Source organism: Tachyglossus aculeatus, chromosome 11 (genome assembly GCF_015852505.1).
Source record: "Tachyglossus aculeatus isolate mTacAcu1 chromosome 11, mTacAcu1.pri, whole genome shotgun sequence".
NCBI lineage: Eukaryota > Metazoa > Chordata > Mammalia > Monotremata > Tachyglossidae > Tachyglossus > Tachyglossus aculeatus.
Genome location: NC_052076.1, coordinates 15,932,985 through 15,946,514, shown reverse-complemented (window position 1 = coordinate 15,946,514; position 13,530 = coordinate 15,932,985). Strand labels below are relative to the sequence as shown.

The window sequence follows — 13,530 nt, the reverse complement described above, 5'->3', positions numbered from 1 at the left end:
GCTTCTCCGTCCTTCCTATGTGCTTGTCCGCCCGTGGTGCCCCCAAGTCCTCCCAACCCGCTCAAGGAGGCGCCCATTTTTCTAGCCCCGGCACCGCCACCCGGTTTACGCCTCCGCCCGTGCCCGCAGGCCGAAAGGGAAGCGGGCGAGCGGGCGGCGGGCCGCAGAGGAGGGATGGAGGGCAAGGGAGGAGAGAGAAGAAGGGGAGGAGGGGGTGGGTAGGGGAATAACCTTCCAGCCCCCAAACGGGGCACTCACTCACCACCCAGTGGGCCTGGTGACTCAGCTGCTTCCGGGGGAGATGCCAGCGCGGTGAATCACCTGCTGGGAGCGAGGACCAGCGGAGAGCCTGGCCACCGGCCCGCTGCGGGCCACGGGCCACTGAGTCACCGGGGGCCCCGCTGCCCGGGGGCGCTGCCAAGGGAAAGGAGACGTCCCACGTGGCCCTGCCCACCTCACTGCCAGGCCCAGTCCCCACTTCAACCCGCTCCTGCCCTCGGCCAGGGCTGAAGGTGGCCCGCCCGCCCCCCTGCCTGCGAAGCACAGCTCTCGGTGGGCAAACTGCCCACCCCTGTGGGTGCAGGGAAGGGGGTGATAGTGCCCCTGTGGCCCTCCCTTGCCCAGCATCTGCCGGCTCCTGCCCTGCATGCCACCCAAGTTGGGCCCAGGACTCAGCTCCAACACAGCAGGTCCCGACGGCCTCTCCCCTGCGGGCCCCGCCGCCCCCCGGCTCTCCCCCGACTCTTCCCCTGCGGGCCACAGGACCTCCTCCTTTCCAGCTCTCCTCTGCCCTCCCAAACCCACTGCTTCCTAGTTCATCATCATCATCATCAATCGTATTTATTGAGCGCTTACTATGTGCAGGGCACTGTACTAAGCCCTTGGGAAGTACAAATTGGCAACATATGGAGACAGTCCCTACCCAACAGTGGGCTCACAGTCTAAAAGGGGGAGACAGAGAACAAAACCAAACATACTAACAAAATAAAATAAATAGAATAGATATGTACAAGAAAAATAAATAAATAGATAGTTCTCCCTCTGCCCTCCCAAACCCACTGCTTCCTAGTTCTCCCTCTGCCCTCCCAAGCCCACTGCTTCCTAGTTCTCCCTCTGCCCTCCCAAACCCACTGCTTCCTAGTTCTCCCTCTGCCCTCCCAAACCCACTGCTTCCCAGTTCTCCCTCTGCCCTCCCAAACCCACTGCTTCCCAGTTCTCCCTCTGCCCTCCAAAACCCACTGCTTCCCAGTTCTCCCTCTGCCCTCCAAAACCCACTGCTTCCCAGTTCTCCCTCTGCCCTCCAAAACCCACTGCTTCCTAGTTATCCCTCTGTCCTCCAAAACCCACAGCTTCCTAGTTCTCCCTCTGCCCTCCCAAACCCACTGCTTCCTAGTTCTCCCTCTGCCCTCCCAAACCCACTGCTTCCCAGTTCTCCCTCTGCCCTCCAAAACCCACTGCTTCCTAGTTCTCCCTCTGCCCTCCCAAACCCACTGCTTCCCAGTTCTCCCTCTGCCCTCCAAAACCCACTGCTTCCCAGTTCTCCCTCTGCCCTCCCAAACCCACTGCTTCCCAGTTCTCCCTCTGCCCTCCCAAACCCACTGCTTCCTAGTTCTCCCTCTGCCCTCCCAAACCCACTGCTTCCTAGTTCTCCCTCTGCCCTCCCAAACCCACTGCTTCCTAGTTCTCCCTCTGCCCTCCCAAACCCACTGCTTCCTAGTTCTCCCTCTGCCCTCCCAAACCCACTGCTTCCTAGTTCTCCCTCTGCCCTCCCAAACCCACTGCTTCCTAGTTCTCCCTCTGCCCTCCAAAACCCACTGCTTCCTAGTTCTCCCTCTGCCCTCCCAAACCCACTGCTTCCTAGTTCTCCCTCTGCCCTCCCAAACCCACTGCTTCCCAGTTCTCCCTCTGCCCTCCCAAACCCACTGCTTCCCAGTTCTCCCTCTGCCCTCCAAAACCCACTGCTTCCCAGTTCTCCCTCTGCCCTCCAAAACCCACTGCTTCCCAGTTCTCCCTCTGCCCTCCAAAACCCACTGCTTCCCAGTTCTCCCTCTGCCCTCCAAAACCCACTGCTTCCCAGTTATCCCTCTGCCCTCCCAAACCCGCTGCTTCCTAGTTCTCCCTCTGCCCCGCTACTCTTCCCCTTACCCACCACAGCCCCTCTTCCTTCCCAGCTTTCCTCTCGCCCCCTGCTCCCGCTGTGGATGCTCTGCCCCCGGTCAATCAATAATAATAATAATAATAGTAATAATGGCATTTATTAAGCGCTTACTATGTGCAAAGCACTGTTCTAAGTGCTGGGGAGATTACAAGGTGATGTTGTCCCACATGGGGCTCACAGTCTTAATCCCCATTTGACAGATGAGGTAACTGAGGCGCAGAGAAGTTAAGTGACCTGCCCATAGTCACACAGCTGACAACTGGCGGAGTCGGCATTTGAACCCATGACCTCTGACTCCAAAGCCTGTGCTCTTTCCACTGAGCCACCCATGACCTCTGACTCCGATTGATTGATTGATTGATTGAATCAATCAATCATATTTATTGAGCGCTTCCTGTGTGCAGAGCACTGTACTAAGCGCTTGGGAAGTCCAAGTTGGCAACATCTGGAGACAGTCCCTACCCAACAGTGGGCTCACGGTCTAGAAGGCCCAGGGTCCTTCCCCTGCCCGCCCCCCTCTTGCCCTCTCCTGGGCCCTCCGCTTCCCAGCTCTCCCCCTGTGCTTCCACAGGCCTTCCACCCTCCACCTCATCTGGAAAATGGGGATGAAGACCGTGAGCGTCCCGTGGGACAACCTGATCGATCAATCAATCAGTCGTATTTATTGAGCGCTTACTGTGAGAACACACTGTGTGTGTGTGATCACCTTGTATCCCCCCGCCCCAGCGCTTAGAACAGTGCTTTGCACATAGGAAGCGCTTCACAAATGCCATTATTATTATTACAATGTTGATTCATTCCTGTGGCTCAGTGGAAAGAGCCCGGGCTTTGGAGTCAGAGGTCACGGGTTCAAATTCCGGCTCCGCCAATTGCCAGCTGTGTGACTTGTATATATGTATATATGTTTGTACATATTTATTACTCTATTTATTTTACTTGTACATATCTATTCTATTTTATTTTGTTAGTATGTTTGGTTTTGTTCTCTGTCTCCCCCTTTTAGACTGTGAGCCCACTGTTGGGTAGGGACTTGTCTCTATATGTTGCCAACTTGGACTTCCCAAGCGCTTAGTACAGTGCTCTGCACACCGTAAGCGCTCAATAAATACGATTGATTGATTGATTGACTTTGGGCGAGTCACTTCACTTCTCTGGGCCTCAGTTACCTCATCTGGAAGATGGGGATGAAGAGTGTGAGCACCCCGTGGGACAACCTGATCACCTTGTAACCTCCCCAGCGCTTAGAACAGTGCTTTGCACATAGTAAGCGCTTAATAAATGCTATTATTATTATTATTATTATTATTATTATTACCCCTCCTCCTGCCCCTTTTCAGGCCCTCTGCCCCCCAGTTTGCCCCCCTCCCTGATGGATCCTCTGCCCCTCCGGACCCCCCAACTCTCCCCCTACTTTCCCCACAGGCTGTCCCCTCACAGACCCCCACCTTCCCTCCAGCTCTCCCCCCCACCATCAAGCGGCGAGAAGCAGCGTGCCTCAGTGGAAAGAACCCGGGCTTTGGAGTCGGAGGTCCTGGGTTCAAATCCCGGCTCCTCCTTGTAACCTCCCCAGCGCTTGGAGAAGCAGCGCGGCTCAGTGGAAAGAGCCCGGGCTTTGGAGTCAGAGGTCCTGGGTTCAAATCCCAGCTCCTCCTTGTAACCTCCCCAGTGCTTGGGGAAGCAGCGCGGCTCAGTGGAAAGACCCCGGGCTTTGGAGTCAGAGGTCATGGGTTCAAACCCCGGCTCTGCCAATTGTCAGCTGGGTGACTTTGGGCAAGTCGCTTCACCGGGCCTCAGTGACCTCATCTGGAAAATAGGGATGAAGACTGTGAGCCTCCCCCCAAGGGACAACCTGATCACCTGGTAACCTCCCCAGCACTTAGAACAGTGCTTTTAGACTGTGAGCCCACTGTTGGGTAGGGACCGTCTCTATATGTTGCCAACTTGTACTTCCCAAGCACTTAGTACGGTGCTCTGCACACAGTAAGCGCTCAATAAATACAATTGATTGATTGATTGGCACATAGTAAGCACTTAATAAGTGCCATTATTATTATTATTTTTAAGCCACCTGCCCCTCCCAGGCGCTCTGCCTTCCTATTTCTCCTCTGTCCCCACAAGCCCCCACCTTCCTAGCGCTCCCGCCACGAGCCCCCTGCCCGCCTCAGGCCCCCCGCCTTCCCAGCTCTCCTCTATCCCCAGAGGCTTCCGCTTCCTAACTCTCTCCCCGCTTCCCCTCCAACCTCTCTGCCCTCAGCTCTTCTTCCGCGGGCCTTCTGCCCCGTAGCTTTCCCACACCGGCCCGCTGTGGGCCTTCCCCCTGCCACCCAAAGGACCGCTGCTTCCCCAGCTGTCCCCCTTCATCATCAATCGTATTTATTGAGCGCTTACTGTGTGCAGAGCACTGTACTAAGCGCTTGGGAAGTACAAATTGGCAACATATAGAGACAGTCCCTACCCAACAGTGGGCTCACATTGTCCCCAGCTCACCTTCTGCCTCCCACAGCCCCCCCGCTCCCTCACACATCCTCTGCTTCCCCCACAAGCCCTCAGGATCCCTCAAGTCTCCCCCTGCTCCTTCATCCCCACAGCTCTCCCCTGCTTTCTCAAAGGCCCCTACCCCCCAGCTCTCTCTCTCTCACACAGTCCCTCAGCCCTCCAGCTCTCCACCTGCCCTCTCTGAAGGCCCCTCTGCTCCCCGAAGGGCCTTCTGCCCCCAGCTCACCCCCGATGGGTCCTCTCCCACCAGCTCTCCCCCTGCTCTCTCATGAGGGCTTTGCCTCCGAGTTCTCCCCCTACTCCCCAACAGGCCCTCCGGCCCCCCAGCTCTTCCCCTGCGCCCTTCTCGGGCCCGCTGCCCCACCATCAGACTTGATGATGATGATGATGATGGCATTTATTAAGCGCTATGTGCAAAGCACTGTTCTAAGCACCGAGCACTGTTCGGGCTCTCCATCCCCTAGCTCTCCCCCTGCCCTCTCTCAGGTCTTCTGTGGCCCAGCTTCCCCCTCTCCTTGACAGTCCCCTCAGCTCTCCTCTTGCCCACTCATGGGCCTTCTGCCCCCCAGCTCTCCCCTTCTCAATCAATCAATCGTATTTATTGAGCGCTTACTGTGTGCAGAGCACTTGTACTAAGCGCTTGGGAAGTACAAGTCGGCAACACACAGAGACAGTCCCTACCCAACAGTGGGCTCATAGTCTAGAAGGGGGAGACAGAGAACGAAACCAAAGATACTAACAAAATAAAATAAATAGAATAGATATGTACAAGTAAAATAAATAAATAGAGTAATAAATATGTACAAACATATATACATATATACAGGTGCTGCGGGGAAGGGAAGGAGGTAAGATGGGGGGGATGGAGAGGGGGACGAGGGGGAGAGGAAGAAAGGGGCTCAGTCTGGGAAGTCCTCCTGGAGGAGGTGAGCTCTCGCAAGTCCTCGCAGGTCCCTACTCGCAGTTCCTCTGTCTTAATAACGATGGCATTTATTAAGCGCTTACCACGGGCAAAGCACTGTTCTAAGCGCTGGGGAGGTTACAAGGTGATCAGGTTGTCCCACGGGGGGCTCACAGTCTTCATCCCCATTTTCCAGATGAGGGAACTGAGGCCCAGAGAAGTGAAGTGACTTGCCCAGAGCCACACGGCTGACAATTGGTGGAGCCGGGATTAGAACCCATGACCTCTGACTCCAAAGCCCGGGCTCTTCCCACTGAGCCACGCTGCTTCGCCTCTCCTGATGGTCCTCTGTCTTCCCGGCTATCCCTCTGCCCCCTCACAGGCTTTGTACCCCCGGAGTCCTCCCTTGCTCCTTCACAATCCCTCTGCCCCCAGCTCTCCCCCTGAACCCCCGTGGCCCTTCTACCCCCCTGCTCCCCTAACAGGCCCCCTGCCCTCAGCTCTCTTCCTCTCCAAGGGCCCTCCATCCATTCATTCAATCGTATGTACTGAGCGCATCCTGTGTGCAGAGCGCTGTACTAAGCACTTGGGAAGTACAAGTTGGCAACATATAGAGACGGTCCCTGCCCAACAACGGGCTCACGGTCTAGAAGGGGCCACCAGCTCACTACCAGGGGTCTCCCCGACAGGATTTGGGCCCCTCAGTTCCTCTGCGGGCCAAGGTCTCTCTGGCCCTCATCTCTCCCCCCTCCAACAGGCCCTTTGGCCCCCCGCTCTCCCCACAGGCCCTCTGCCTCCCTCCGCCCTTCCCCTGCAAGGCTCCCGCCAGCAGCTGTCGAAGTTGGCAGGCAGGGAGGGAGTGGGATTGGGTTACTGGGATCAGGCGGCTGGGGGCGGCGGGAAGGGGCGCAGAGGGGGCCGCTCCGGCGGTAACTAAATCCCGCGCACCCCACCTCCCTTGGGGCCTGCCAATCCCCCACCAGGCGCGCTGCCTCTCGCCCACCTCCTAAAGCCGGAAATGCCCCCTTGTACAGGATGCACCCCCCTACCAAATACACACACACATATATGTGTACATATATATATATATATATATACAGGCCGCCCGGCCCTGAAGCATCTGCAGTGTTTCAGGGCCACAGTGCCAGCCGGGGCCCTCAGGGACAGAGCCGCACAAAGACACCCAGACCCACAGACACCCAAGCGGGGGCACGGACATACAAAGAGGGGCGCAACCAGAAAAGACGGTACCTGGAGGGAAGCCAAAGCCACAGACCGGGCGGAGGTTCAGAGAGAACAGAACAGAGCCAGGGAAGCACAGAGGCGACTGGATAGAGACGGGCAAACCGAGGACGGAGACTCAGAAACACAGACACGGAGACGCACCGGAGAGACACTATTATACTACGGCTCAGACCCCCCTCCCCAACCTTAAGTGGGGGGGTGGCTGCGGGCTTTCCCTCCCCACCCCCAAAAGGGATTCCCCGGCGCGGGGCCCGGCGATTGCATCCGCGCCATCGATTTCTCACGCACTGCGGCAGAGCGGGGCGCTGGAGGCGGGGAAGGGGGACATGACAAATCGCCCCCCACAATATTCACTCGCCCCAGAGCCCCGGCTGGGCAGAGGGGTGGGAGAGACGAGGCCCCCTGAGCGGGGCCTGCGGGAGGGGGGTGCACAGACAGGCTTGGAAGAGCTGGGGGATGGGGGTGGGGGGCTTCCCATCTCTATCAAGGGGGTGGGGCGGCCCAGGAGCTCAGGAGGATGCAGCCCCCCTTCCTCTCCTCTCCCCTCTCTCCCCTCCCCTTCCTTCCCCTGCCAGGAGCTTGGCCGCTCCAACCCACTGGGTGAGTGCCAGGGGGCCGAATGAGGAGACGGAGCTGGGGAGGGGGGAGGGGGGGCCAGGCTGGCACACACTCACTCACACGCACTCACACACGTATGCCCGATGACATGCCCGCCCGTCTGTCTGTACCCACTGACACACCAGACCACCCAAGTGCGCGCAAGCAGGCCTCAGGGAGGTGGACATACATGTACGCGAAGGTTGGGGGTGGGGGGCAGGCCGGCTGGGCCACTGGACCCCCTCCCCGTCATGTGTGTGAAGGAGAGGAAGATCCTCCTCCAACTCGGTGCCAGGAGGTGCCAGTCTGACCAGGTGCCAGGCCTCCCTGCGCCCCTCCTGCCAGAGACCCTTCGGAAACGTCCCCCATCTCCCCGAGGGACCCTAAGGAAAAGGAAGGGAAATTAAGGAATCGCCCAGGCCCAGCTAAGAGACCTCCGACAACCCTCCTGCTGATCGCCCCCCTCCCCCAGTTGGCAGCCCTCCATCGTGGTACCTCCGGGCCCTCCCTCCCCCCCATCGCGCCCCCCGCTCCACATCACTGTGCTTGCCCTGCCTCTCTGCACGTCTCTCTCCTGCCAAGGGACTAGCCAACTAAAAATAGCCACTGGTGCCTCCCGCCACCCCCACCCCACCTTCCATATGCCTCTCCCGGTGCCCCCTCTTCCTGTGGGCGGCTGGGCCGAACAGGATACTGTCTGGATGGGAGGGGGGCAGGGGGACGGGCCTTTCCCGGGGGGGGGGAAATGCCACCGTGGCCTCCGGGTGCCCCCGCTGGGGGTGAAGGGGTGGGGGGAGCCCACTCCAGCTCCAATAAAGAGGAAGCCCCTGGGCCCGGGTGGGCAATGCCCAGAGTGGAGGGGACAGGGAACGTCCCACGTCCCAATCAGGGGACCGCTGCCCACCACCCCCAAACCGGTGGCCTCCCCCACTGCCCACCCGGACCCTCATTGGAGCCTCACGGGAGTTACGAGCGGCACTGGGCTCCTGACCCAAGGGAGTCTGAGAGAGAAGCACCCCAAAAGGAGGAAGACGCCCACCCAGAGATGGATCGCTCCGTCGATAACCTCTTGTGCAGAGCACTGTGCTAAGAGCTTGGGAACGGACAACAGAGTCAACAGACCCGTTCTCCAGGAGATTACAAGTCTAGCGGGGGCGACCCAGGCGCACACAAACACAACCGGACAGTCCCACTCAACCACACGCTGATGTAGTTACACACCGACGCAGACACAACCGGACTCTCCATCACATAACGGTCACGCACATCACAATAATAATGGCATTTGTTAAGCACTTGCTACACGCCAAGCTCTGTCCTAAGCTGCGGGGTACGCACGAGGCAATCAGTTTGGATACAGAACCTTCCCCGCCCCACACGGGGCTCCCGATCGCAAACCCCGTTTTGCAGATGAGGCGACTGAGGCTCAGAGAAGTGAAGCGACTTGCCCAAGGCCACCCAGCAGACAGAAATCAGACTCCCAAGCCCGTCCTCTTGTCACTGGGACGTGCTGCCTCTATGAGGGTCTACGCAAGGACCCTCAAACCTTCGAAAACAGGCACACCACCAACAGACCTACAGACGCACATCTGGAAGAAAAGACAGGCACTCATCTACCTCGTATCCAACCCAGCGCTTAGCACGGTGCCTGGCACATTGTAGGCGCTGAACAAATACCATAATTATTATTATTATCTCACAATCGTGCTCCTCCCCTCACAGGGGCTGGACCACAGGACGCCTTCGGCCTAATCTCTGCAGACTGCAGATGAGGGCCTGGAGGTAGGAGTCCAGGGAGCCGTCCCTCATTCCTTGCCCTTGGGCCCCCCTCGCCAGCTGCCCGGGGGGCACCATTCTCTGGCGCGCTTCCTTCCTAGGCTGGCCGGTGCCCGTGAGAGCCGTCGGGTCCGACTTGAGTCAATGCCCGCTCCGCTGGCACGGAGGAGGCCGGCTGGGGCACCGGGGACCAGGCCAAGGGAGGGGGAAGACCCACGGACAAGCGGGAGCGGGCACCCAGGCGGAGGGGCGACCACCCACTGGCCGGGGGTTGGGGGGCGGCGGGGGATTTCGGGCTCCTCGCCCCAGATGGGCATCGCTGGGGGGAATGGAAGGAGGCCCAGGACGCACACGCTAACAGATGAACAAAAACACAGACTCACAGAGACGCACACTCCCAAAGTGAAATGGGCACAGAGGGGATCACGCGTCCATCCCCAGACGCATTCGGGCCCAACCGATGCCCTCGGTTCCCCGCTCCGTCACGGAGACGCGCTAACGCGCTCATTCAAGACTACGTGCCCCAGCTCTGCCATCGCCCAAAATAGAAAACCCGGGACCCCGGTCCGTAGCCCGGCCCTCGGACGCGCACGGAAAACGCGCACGTTGGCCGAACCACGAGGAGAGGGCCAAATCCACTCACGGAAGCACGCGGGCGTTCCCCCGGACTCAAACTTAATAAAATAATAATAATAATTTGGGTATTTGTTAAGCGCTTACTACGTGCAAAGCACTGTTCTGGCCGAACCACGAGGAGAGGGCCAAATCCATTCACGGAAGCACGCGGGTGTTCCCCCGGACACAAACTTAATATAATAATAATAATTTGGGTATTTGTTAAGCGCTTACTACGCGCAAAGCAAGGTAATCGGGTTGTCCCCTGTGGGGCTCACAGTCTTTTCACTGTCTCTATATGTTGCCAACTTGTACTTCCCAAGCGCTTAGTACAGTGCTCTGCACACAGTAAGCGCTCAATAAATACGATTGATTGATTGATTAACCCCCATTTAACAGATGAGGCCCAGTGAAGTGACTTGTCCAAAGTCACCCAGCTGATAAGCGGTGGAGCCAGGATTAGAACCCAAGCCCGGGCTCTTTCCACTTGGATCCGCTTAGCTTCTCTGGGCCTCAGTTCCCTCACCTGGAAAACGGGGATGAAGACTGTGAGCCCCACGTGGGACAACCTGATCACCTTGTATCTACCCAGCGCTGAGAACTGTGCTTGGCACAGAGTAAGCGCTCAACAAGTACCAAAATTATTATTATTATCCATCTGTCCTGGCTCCAATAGCCGGATATACCGGGACCCGGGAGGACGGACTGATGGACCTTCCCCCCATCCCCCGGTCCCCGCCCCTGCCCTTCGGACCAGACGTCACCAGTCTCCCCGGGGGCAGAGTCCTGGGGGGCCGGAGGGTTGGGCCAGGGGGGTTAGGAAGGGAGGGGGCAGAGGAGAGGGAAAAGAAGCGCTTAGTACAGTGCTCTGCACACAGTAAGCGCTCAATAAATACGATTGATTGATTGATTGATGGGGGGAGGTCCTGAGCTTCGGGGTCTAGTGTCCACTCCCACTCCGGGTCCACTGCGTGGATGCCCGCAGGGCTGGACTGGACCCCCACGGAAGGACAGGACACCTACGAGAGGACGGACATGGGGGGGGAATAGACACCAGGGGAGGCCGGACATCAGGGGAGGCCGGACCCCCACGAGAGGACAGGACACCCAAGGGAGGCCGGACCCCCACGAGAGGACAGGACACCCAAGGGAGGCCGGACCCCCACGAGAGGACAGGACACCCAGGGCCTGGACGGACACGAGGGGAGGACAGGACACCCAGGAGAGGCCGGACCCCCACGAGAGGACACGACACCCAGGGGAGGCCAAACACCCACGAGAGAACAGGACACCTAGGACCTGGACGGAGAGGAGGGGAGGACAGACAGTAGGGGAGGCCGGACCCCCACAAGAGGACAGGACACCCAGGGCCTGGACGGACACGAGTGGAGGACAGACAGTAGGGGAGGCCGGACCCCCACGAGAGGACAGGACACCCAGGACCTGGATGGACAGGAGGGGAAGACAGACAGTAGGGGAGGCCGGACACCCAGGGGAGGCCAGACCCCCACGAGAGGACAGGACACCCAGGACCTGGATGAACAGGAGGGACAGACACCCAGGGGAGGCCGGACCCCCACGACAGCACGGACACCCAGGGGAGGCCGGACCCCCACGAGAGGACAGGACACCCAGGGGAGGCCGGACCCCCTACGAGAGGACAGGACACCCAGGGGAGGCCAGACACCCACGAGAGGACAGGACACCCAGGGCTTGGACAGACAGGAGGGGAGGCCAGACAGTAGGGGAGGCCGGACCCCCACGAGAGGACAGGACACCCAGGGGAGGCCTGACGCCCACGAGAGAATAGGACACTTAGGACCTGGACGGAGAGGAAGGGAGGACAGACAGTAGGGGAGGCCGGACCCCCCACGAGAGGACAGGACACCCAGGGGATGCCGGACCCCCACGACAGGACAGGACACCCAGGACCTGGACGGACAGGAGGGGAGGCCAGACAGTAGGGGAGGCCGGACCCCCACGAGAGGACAGAACACCCAGGGGAGGCCAGACACCCACGAGAGAACAGGACACCTAGGACCTGGACGGGGAGGAAGGGAGGGCAGACAGTAGGGGAGGCCGGACACCCAGGGGAGGCCGGACCCCCACGGCAGGACAGGACACCCAGGACCTGGACGGACAGGAGGGGAGGCCAGACAGTAGGGGAGGCCGGACCCCCACGAGAGAACAGGTCACCCAGGGGAGGCCAGATCCCCACGAGAGGACAGGACACCCAGGACCTGGATAGACAGGAGGGAAGGACAGACAGTAGGGGAGGCCGGACCCCCACGAGAGGACAGGACACCCAGGGGAGAACGGACCCCCACGAGAGGACAGGACACCCAGGACCTGGATGGACAGGAGGGGAGGCCAGACAGTAGGGGAGGCCGGACCCCCACGAGAGGACAGGACACCTAGGACCTGGACGGAGAGGAAGGGAGGACAGACAGTAGGGGAGGCCGGACCCCCCACGAGAGGACAGGACACCCAGGGGAGGCCGGACCCCCACGACAGGACAGGACACCCGGGACCTGGACGGACAGGAGGGGAGGACAGACAGTAGGGGAGGCCGGACCCCCCCGAAAGGACAGGACACCCAGGACCTGGACGGACAGGAGGGGAGGACAGACAGTAGGGGAGGCCGGACACCCAGGGGAGGCCGGACCCACACGAGAGGACAGGATACCCAGGGGAGGCCGGACCCCCACGAGAGGACAGGACACCCAGGACTTGGACGGACAGGAGGGGAGGCCAGACAGTAGGGGAGGCCGGACCCCCACGAGAGGACAGGACACCCAGGCCCTGGGACGGACAGGAGAGGAGGCCAGCCAGTAGGGGAGGCCGGCCAGGGCCTGGGCGGACACGAGGGGAGGGAGGGAGGGAGGGCGGGCGGACCCCCAGTTGGCCTGGCGCCAATGTTCGCCCCCTGGGCGACCCCCACCCAAACTTTGTCCATTCCCGCCCCTCCCCTGCTCCCGGTGGGTGCCAGGCGGGGGGTTGGGGGGGGTCCCTCTGTCTGTCTCGGTCTGTGTCCCTGTGTGTCCCTGTCCCTGCCTGCCCGGTGGCCCGAGTTTCCTGGGGTCCCCGTTGCTGGGGGGTGGGGGGGGGGTGGGGGGCTGGCACCTACCTGTCCGGGGGTCGCCAGGGGGTTTGGGGCAGGGCCGGCCGGTCCCGGCAGGGTGGCCCCCCAGTCCCGGGGCCGAGGAGGAGGAGGAGGAGGAGGAGGAGGCGGCGGGCAGGGCCGGGGGCAGGGCCAGGGGGCGGGGGGCGGGGCCAGCCGGGGGGCGCCCCGCCGGGTCCCTGAGCCCGACGCTTCCTCCTCGCCCCCCGACCCTCGCCCCTCGCCCCCCTCCGGGGCCAGCGGGGGCAACCCCGACCCCGCCTGGAGGAGGAGGACGAGGAGAAGGAGGAGGTTGAGTCACGGCCTGCCCCCACCCCTGCGCAGGACAGGGTGAGCATGGAGACGGGAGGGGGCAGGAGAAATAATAATAATAATAATAATAGCAGTGGCATTTATTAAGCGCTTATACTATGTGCAAAGCACTGCTCTAAGCGCTGGGGAGGATACAAGGTGACCAGGTTGTCCCACGGGGGGCTCACAGTCTTCATCCCCATTTTCCAGATGAGGCCCAGAGAAGCGAAGGGACTCGCCCAACGTCTCCCAGCTGACAGTTGGCGAACCCATAATAATAATAATAATAATAATGGCATTTGTTAAGCGCTTACTATGTGCAAAGCACTG

At 60.3% G+C, this 13,530-nt stretch overlaps 1 protein-coding gene across 1 annotated transcript in view; it reads right to left on the bottom strand.

Annotated features, from left to right (window-relative positions):
- RARA (retinoic acid receptor alpha) overlaps window positions 1-12,979 on the bottom strand; it is an 86,754-nt gene extending 73,775 nt beyond the window's left edge. The window contains exon 1 of the mRNA XM_038754395.1: window positions 12,916-12,979. The gene's annotated coding sequence lies outside the window, so the exon portion shown is untranslated. The remainder of the gene's footprint in view (window positions 1-12,915) is intronic.
- Window positions 12,980-13,530: the final 551 nt, after the last annotated feature.